Source organism: Anomaloglossus baeobatrachus, unplaced genomic scaffold (assembly GCF_048569485.1).
Source record: "Anomaloglossus baeobatrachus isolate aAnoBae1 unplaced genomic scaffold, aAnoBae1.hap1 Scaffold_588, whole genome shotgun sequence".
Taxonomy (NCBI): domain Eukaryota; kingdom Metazoa; phylum Chordata; class Amphibia; order Anura; family Aromobatidae; genus Anomaloglossus; species Anomaloglossus baeobatrachus.
The window spans coordinates 153,886-161,290 of record NW_027444951.1 but is presented as its reverse complement, the minus strand read 5'-3'; the positions used below and the strand labels follow the sequence as shown (position 1 = coordinate 161,290).

General features: G+C 45.9%; 1 pseudogene; it reads left to right on the top strand.

The window, feature by feature from the left end:
* Positions 1 to 709: 709 nt before the first annotated feature.
* On the top strand, positions 710 to 915 carry LOC142285041 (U2 spliceosomal RNA; annotated as a pseudogene).
* Positions 916 to 7,405: the final 6,490 nt, after the last annotated feature.

The window sequence follows — 7,405 nt, the reverse complement described above, 5'->3', positions numbered from 1 at the left end:
GACCGTAGTAATAGCTGTGCCCACTTCCTGTATGGGAGTGGAATGCAGTGAGGCTAATGGAACGCACGCCTGCGCATTTGTGTTTAACGTCGCGCATGTGCAGAACGGAGAAAAGGCTGCGCTCACTTCCTAATGAAAGGGAGTGAGACGCAGCTGGGAAGGGAAGGGAAAAGATTAGGGTTTGGGGATGATGAAAGGGCTTTCTACGGGCAAGGATGGCAAAGGGTGGCAGTGACGGAAAGTCAGGCAGATGGTCCTGTCCTGTCCTGTCCGTCCGTCTTTTTGTATCATGAATTGGAAAGACTGCAAGGGGGAGGGGAGGTGCTTGTGCCCAAAAGGAGGAGTTATTCAGATTCATTGCAGTGGGCGGCGGCTGCAAAAAGTACCATTCTCCTTGTTTTTGCTCTGCAAAACAGCCTTTTCAAGGGTTTGGCTTGGGTGACAAAATGTCTTCTGTAGGCGTGGGTTTGTCTCCCTCTCCCTAAGATGTGTCCGGTATAGGCCAGGGTGCCACTCAAGGCCGTAACCAATTCGGGTTATAGCTTCTCAGCCTTTTGGCTAAGATCAAGTGTAGTTTCGGAGGACGCTACCTTGGTCGGTACTGGAAGGTGCCTGGGATTGCACGTCTGCCGGCCTTGAGGGAGTGTGTGCGCCTTCTGGTGACACATAGCCCTCTTGTGCCTGGACGGTTCCCAGGCAACGGGAGGCGATCACCTTTGTTATTTTGAAGTCCTACTGATAAACAGAAAAAAAAAAAATTAAATCTGTTCTTATCAGTTTAATATCTGATACGTCCCTTCTCTAGGGACCATATATTAAATGGATTTTTAGAACAAGGAGATGGAAAAAATCTTGCTCTGTCCACTCCACGCATTGACCTGGTATTGCAGTACCTCCAGGACCGGTGCACCCCTTCTTAACCGAGTTTCCAAAAGCAGAACTCAATTCACCTGATTCAAATGAGCCTCATTAGTGAATTGAAAGAAAGCAAAAACTTTATATGCACCTCAATTTGGCCAATTCACTTTTCACACTTTCACCCTTTTTTTTTATCTTTCACACCTTTTACTTGCTTTATTGATGCAAAAGCTGTGCCAAATAGCAAACTCATCTCCACTCAACTTGACCAACTCTGCTATGTCCCGTGCAGTATCTTATTCTCAGTCTTATCTAGATCATTTGCAATTGAATAGAATAGATCCCTTTTGGACACATTGGATTCAGCTGCTGCAGTGACTGCAGGTGTTAGAAGATGCAGACTTGGCATCAGGTGCTGTCTATCAGATTCCACTCCAATTAAAGCTTCCATTGTTTTTCGGTGTTTTCTTTGAGCAATGATGATGTCTTTAGTGATCTGTTGGCTCCCTCTCCTGGAGGAAGAGTTTGCTTGCTCTTGGACTTTCAAAAAGAGAGGTCATGATAGACATTTAGCTTCTGAGCCCAATTGGGGACAGTCATGGGTGATGAATGTTTTGCAACCTGCTGCGAAGCCTGATACCGCAATATAAGGAACGTCAAATACTAAGAATGGGCGGCCTATGAAAGAATTAGTACTTTCATTAAGCATACTTAAACGGCTAATTGGGAATAGACAAACTGTAAAAAGCCCTCTGAGAAAGCCCCTCTCTATCCTTTGTCAGTAAGCTTTTCTGTAGTCTGCCTGTTGATGTATTTTCCGTTTGAACAGTGCACAACATGAAGTGACGGAACACTGGCTTGTCACAATGTCCCCCGCTGACATCACAATAGCGCTGCTGCCTAGAAAGCCAGCTGCGCAGCAGAAGTTGCTCTTTGGGTGGGATGGTGGGCTAATGTATCTATTCCTGCTTGGTGAGAGTTTGACATGATCTAGAGCAACGAGTTCCAGCGGCTAGCGGTTGATTATTGGCTGTAATGGGGCTTTCTGGCTGGTGCTAGCCTTTCTTCTTAGCACACAGGAACCACAATCCCTACACCATGCTTCGATGGATTCTCTCATCCCAGCCCAGTAAAACTACATATTTCACACAGTTATAGGCAGCCCATGGGCATTCACCTGGATTAAAACCCATAACAGCTCATAGACCAAACAATCAATCTACCACTGGACCAAAGACAGGAAGCTAAATCCACTGCCTGCGGTAACTAACTTAATCCTATAGGCTACTCACACAACAAACCCAAGAGAAAGGAAAAAAACATGGCTTCGATTATCCATCCAATGAAAACGCATAACCATTGTGAGCCATTGGACAATGCAATTGCACACATGGTGACATGGTGCACGGCCCAATGAATCAAGTCTGTACTTCATATTCACGGTTTAAGCCCTTGGGTTTTAATGTGTCCAGAGTACATATCCAGAAAGATTCCCTTTTTTTGTGCTAAGCACAAGTCAACAATACATTGTAAGCAGATTCTATTACCAGTCCCACACCATTTTGTGACGCATAATCACACAGTGGCCCAATTAAGATTCCAAGTCATCGAACATGTCCCAGCCATACGCAGAGGAGGCAATAGAATTAGGAAGCTCAAAGAAAGGGAATCTTTCTGGATATATACTCTGGGCACGTTGGAACCCAAGGGCTTAAACCATGAATATGAAGAACCGACTTGATTCATTGGGCCGTGCACATTTTTTCTAACGCCCGGTTCTTTTTCGTGTTCACACTATATATGGTTCCACTATGTATGGAGTTCCATTCTTCCTTGTTTTTTATTTGTCATGTTTGTCATGTCTGATCAACTGGTTACATTATGTCTGATTACCTTGTCTAACAGTTTTTTCTCCCCTTTCTTTACCTTCCATGTTCCCATAGTCACGTGAAATATCCCTGTTGCACTTGATTACGGCTCACTATTCACTATAGGATGTCTTATATCTAACATCACACTCTCACCCATCAGCACTCTATAGGTTTGTATAAGGTATGCGCTTACACATCCGGTCCTCCATAGGTATTTCCACTTATGTAACACTATCCCTATGATCACTCATAACTCATACCCTTGTAGTCAATTACATCCTCCTCTCTCCCCCCCTCCCCTTCTCCCTTTCCATCTATAATTTTGCCATATATACTAGCAAACACTCAGTGTACCTAGTGGCATCCTATTCGTGGCTATTGGACCTTGCTATAGTCCCACTAGTGCCAAGACATTTGCAGAGCGCATCTGCCTGCGTTGCACACTCCAACTAATTATAAGTAAGCCATTATACTAGCAAACACTCAGTGTACCTAGTGGCATCCTATACGTGGCTATTGGACCTTGCTATAGTCCCACTAGTGCCAAGACATTTGCAGAGCGCATCTGCCTGCGTTGCACACTCCAACTAATTATAAGTAAGCCATTATACTAGCAAACACTCAGTGTACCTAGTGGCATCCTATACGTGGCTATTGGACCTTGCTATAGTCCCACTAGTGCCAAGACATTTGCAGAGCGCATCTGCCTGCGTTGCACACTCCAACTAATTATAAGTAAGCCATTATACTAGCAAACACTCAGTGTACCTAGTGGCATCCTATACGTGGCTATTGGACCTTGCTATAGTCCCACTAGTGCCAAGACATTTGCAGAGCGCATCTGCCTGCGTTGCACACTCCAACTAATTATAAGTAAGCCATTATACTAGCAAACACTCAGTGTACCTAGTGGCATCCTATACGTGGCTATTGGACCTTGCTATAGTCCCACTAGTGCCAAGACATTTGCAGAGCGCATCTGCCTGCGTTGCACACTCCAACTAATTATAAGTAAGCCATTATACTAGCAAAAACTCAGTGTACCTAGTGGCATCCTATCTGTGGCTATTGGACTTTGCTATAGTCCCACTAGTGCAAAGACATTTGCAGAGCACGTCTGCCTGCATTGCACACTCCAACTTTTTTAAACTAAGCAATTTTACTAGCAAACACTCAGTGTACCTAGTGGCATCCTATACGTGGCTATTGGACTTTGCTATAGTCCCACTAGTGCCAAGACATTTGCAGAGCGCATCTGCCTGCGTTGCACACTCCAACTAATTTTAACTTAGCCATTATACTAGCAAACACTCAGTGTACCTAGTGGCATCCTATACGTGGCTATTGGACTTTGCTATAGTCCCACTAGTGCCAAGACATTTGCAGAGCGCATCTGCCTGCGTTGCACACTCCAACTAATTATAAGTAAGCCATTATACTAGCAAACACTCAGTGTACCTAGTGGCATCCTATACGTGGCTATTGGACCTTGCTATAGTCCCACTAGTGCCAAGACATTTGCAGAGCGCATCTGCCTGCGTTGCACACTCCAACTAATTATAAGTAAGCCATTATACTAGCAAACACTCAGTGTACCTAGTGGCATCCTATACGTGGCTATTGGACTTTGCTATAGTCCCACTAGTGCCAAGACATTTGCAGAGCGCATCTGCCTGCGTTGCACACTCCAACTAATTATAAGTAAGCCATTATACTAGCAAACACTCAGTGTACCTAGTGGCATCCTATACGTGGCTATTGGACCTTGCTATAGTCCCACTAGTGCCAAGACATTTGCAGAGCGCATCTGCCTGCGTTGCACACTCCAACTAATTATAAGTAAGCCATTATACTAGCAAATACTCAGTGTACCTAGTGGCATCCTATCTGTGGCTATTGGACTTTGCTATAGTCCCACTAGTGCCAAGACATTTGCAGAGCGCATCTGCCTGCGTTGCACACTCCAACTAATTATAAGTAAGCCATTATACTAGCAAACACTCAGTGTACCTAGTGGCATCCTATACGTGGCTATTGGACTTTGCTATAGTCCCACTAGTGCCAAGACATTTGCAGAGCGCATCTGCCTGCGTTGCACACTCCAACTAATTATAAGTAAGCCATTATACTAGCAAACACTCAGTGTACCTAGTGGCATCCTATACGTGGCTATTGGACTTTGCTATAGTCCCACTAGTGCCAAGACATTTGCAGAGCGCATCTGCCTGCGTTGCACACTCCAACTAATTTTAACTTAGCCATTATACTAGCAAACACTCAGTGTACCTAGTGGCATCCTATACGTGGCTATTGGACTTTGCTATAGTCCCACTAGTGCCAAGACATTTGCAGAGCGCATCTGCCTGCGTTGCACACTCCAACTAATTATAAGTAAGCCATTATACTAGCAAACACTCAGTGTACCTAGTGGCATCCTATACGTGGCTATTGGACTTTGCTATAGTCCCACTAGTGCCAAGACATTTGCAGAGCGCATCTGCCTGCGTTGCACACTCCAACTAATTTTAACTTAGCCATTATACTAGCAAACACTCAGTGTACCTAGTGGCATCCTATACGTGGCTATTGGACTTTGCTATAGTCCCACTAGTGCCAAGACATTTGCAGAGCGCATCTGCCTGCGTTGCACACTCCAACTCATTATAACTAAGTTGCATTGTCAGGGATATTTATTCTTTATTATTCTGCTGTTAATAAAGCTAGACCACCACTGCAATCTTCACCACCTCTCAATTTTTACTACCACATTTTCAGTCCACAATCTTGTCGCAATCAACATGAGTGGCAAAATGACAGATGCTGGTGGAAAGGGGAAGAGGCGTGGTGGAAAAGGCAAAAAAGGTTTTGTCTGTGGGGAAAGTGGCAAAGCTCCATTATCATCTGCTGAAGATAGACCATCTACCAGCAAAAGTAAGATGTCTACTACTTACCGTGGACAATCCGATGTGCTCCCTTTTTTACGGACACGAACAACAGGAAGAAAGGTAGATGATGGGCAAAAAAGGAAAATGCTTGAATGGATCTCAAGTGGTCCAACAAGTGCCCTCTCAGCCACTTCAAGTACCGCATCCAAAAAACACCAGTCCTCTGAGTTGTCATCCCAATCACACTTGATTTCTCCCAGCTCTGAAGTCTCCATCAGCCCTGCACAGTATGGTGGAACTGAGATGGCTGAGTCTGCAGAGCTGTTCAGTCACACTATAGCCTGGGAATCAGAGGTCTGCTCCCAAGCTACAGTGAGTACAGAACAGGAAATGGTCTGCAGTGATGCCCAGAACCTTTGTGACTCTGATTCAGGCCGTGAGGACCAAGTTTCTGAGCATAATGTTGACCCTTTGTCACAAACTGTAACACCTGTGGTTATAGACAATGAGGAACATACTGATGAAGATGAGACGCAGATACCCGATTGGGATGACAACTTAAATATTCGGTCAGGGCAAGAAGAGGCTCGGTCTGAGGGGGAGGGGAGTGCAAACACAACAATTGATGATGAAGTTCTAGATCCCACCTACTGTCAACCCCCAGTCAGGCACTCGAGGAGGTCAACAGAGGCGGTGGAGGAGGATGCAACCGACGACGAAGTTACCTTGCGCCTTCCTGGACAGAGTCGGAGCACTGGTAGCACGTCTACAACTGCATCCTCAGCCACCACTCTGCCTATGAGCATTATTCGGGGTGGATCAACAGGTCGCATGGCCTCTAAGCCTTGCCTAGCCTGGTCCTTTTTTGACATAGAAAAAGATCGCCCAAATCATGTGATATGTAAAATTTGTCATGATTCTCTTAGTAGAGGTCAAAACCTCAGCAGTTTGACAACTTCTTCCATGAATCGTCACATGAATAAATATCATAGGTCCCGGTGGGAAGCTCACTGTGCTGCAATGCTGCAAGAGCGAACCATCCACCGCCCGCCCCTTCCAGTGCATCCGCGCGCTCTTCATCTTCTAGGACTGTGGGGACAGCTGTCACACCTGTTTTTCCACGCCAAACTTCCACCACTGTAACCGCAACAGGCAGTTTGCTTGTAAGGTCGTCAGTTGGTTTGGAAGGGGAAACAAGTGAGTGTGTACAGCTCTCTCAGACATCGATAGCACCAACGTTGGATGAAGGCAACATCATGTCTCCGCCTGCACTTTCCTCACAAACCTGCATTTTTCCAGGGACACCCTACTCAACACCGTCTACACACAGCAGCCAGATCTCTGTCCCTCAGATGTGGTCAAATAAAAGGCCACTTCCTCCGACCCATGACAAAGCTAAGAGGTTGACTCTATCCCTCTGTAAGCTGTTGGCTACCGAAATGCTGCCTTTCCGCCTAGTGGACACACAGGATTTTAGAGACCTTATGTCTGTCGCTGTGCCCCAGTACCAGATGCCTAGTCGCCACTACTTCTCTAAGAAAGGTGTGCCCGTGCTACACCAGCATGTCGCACACAACATCACCGCTTCCTTGAGAAACTCTGTGTGTGAACGGGTGCATTTCACCACCGATACTTGGACCAGTAAGCATGGACAGGGACGTTACATGTCGCTGACTGGGCACTGGGTAACTATGGTGATAGATGGTGAAGGGTCTGCTGCACAAGTCTTGCCGTCCCCACGACTTGTGTGTCAATCCTCTGTCTGTCCAAGTTCCGCCACAGCTTCTGCAT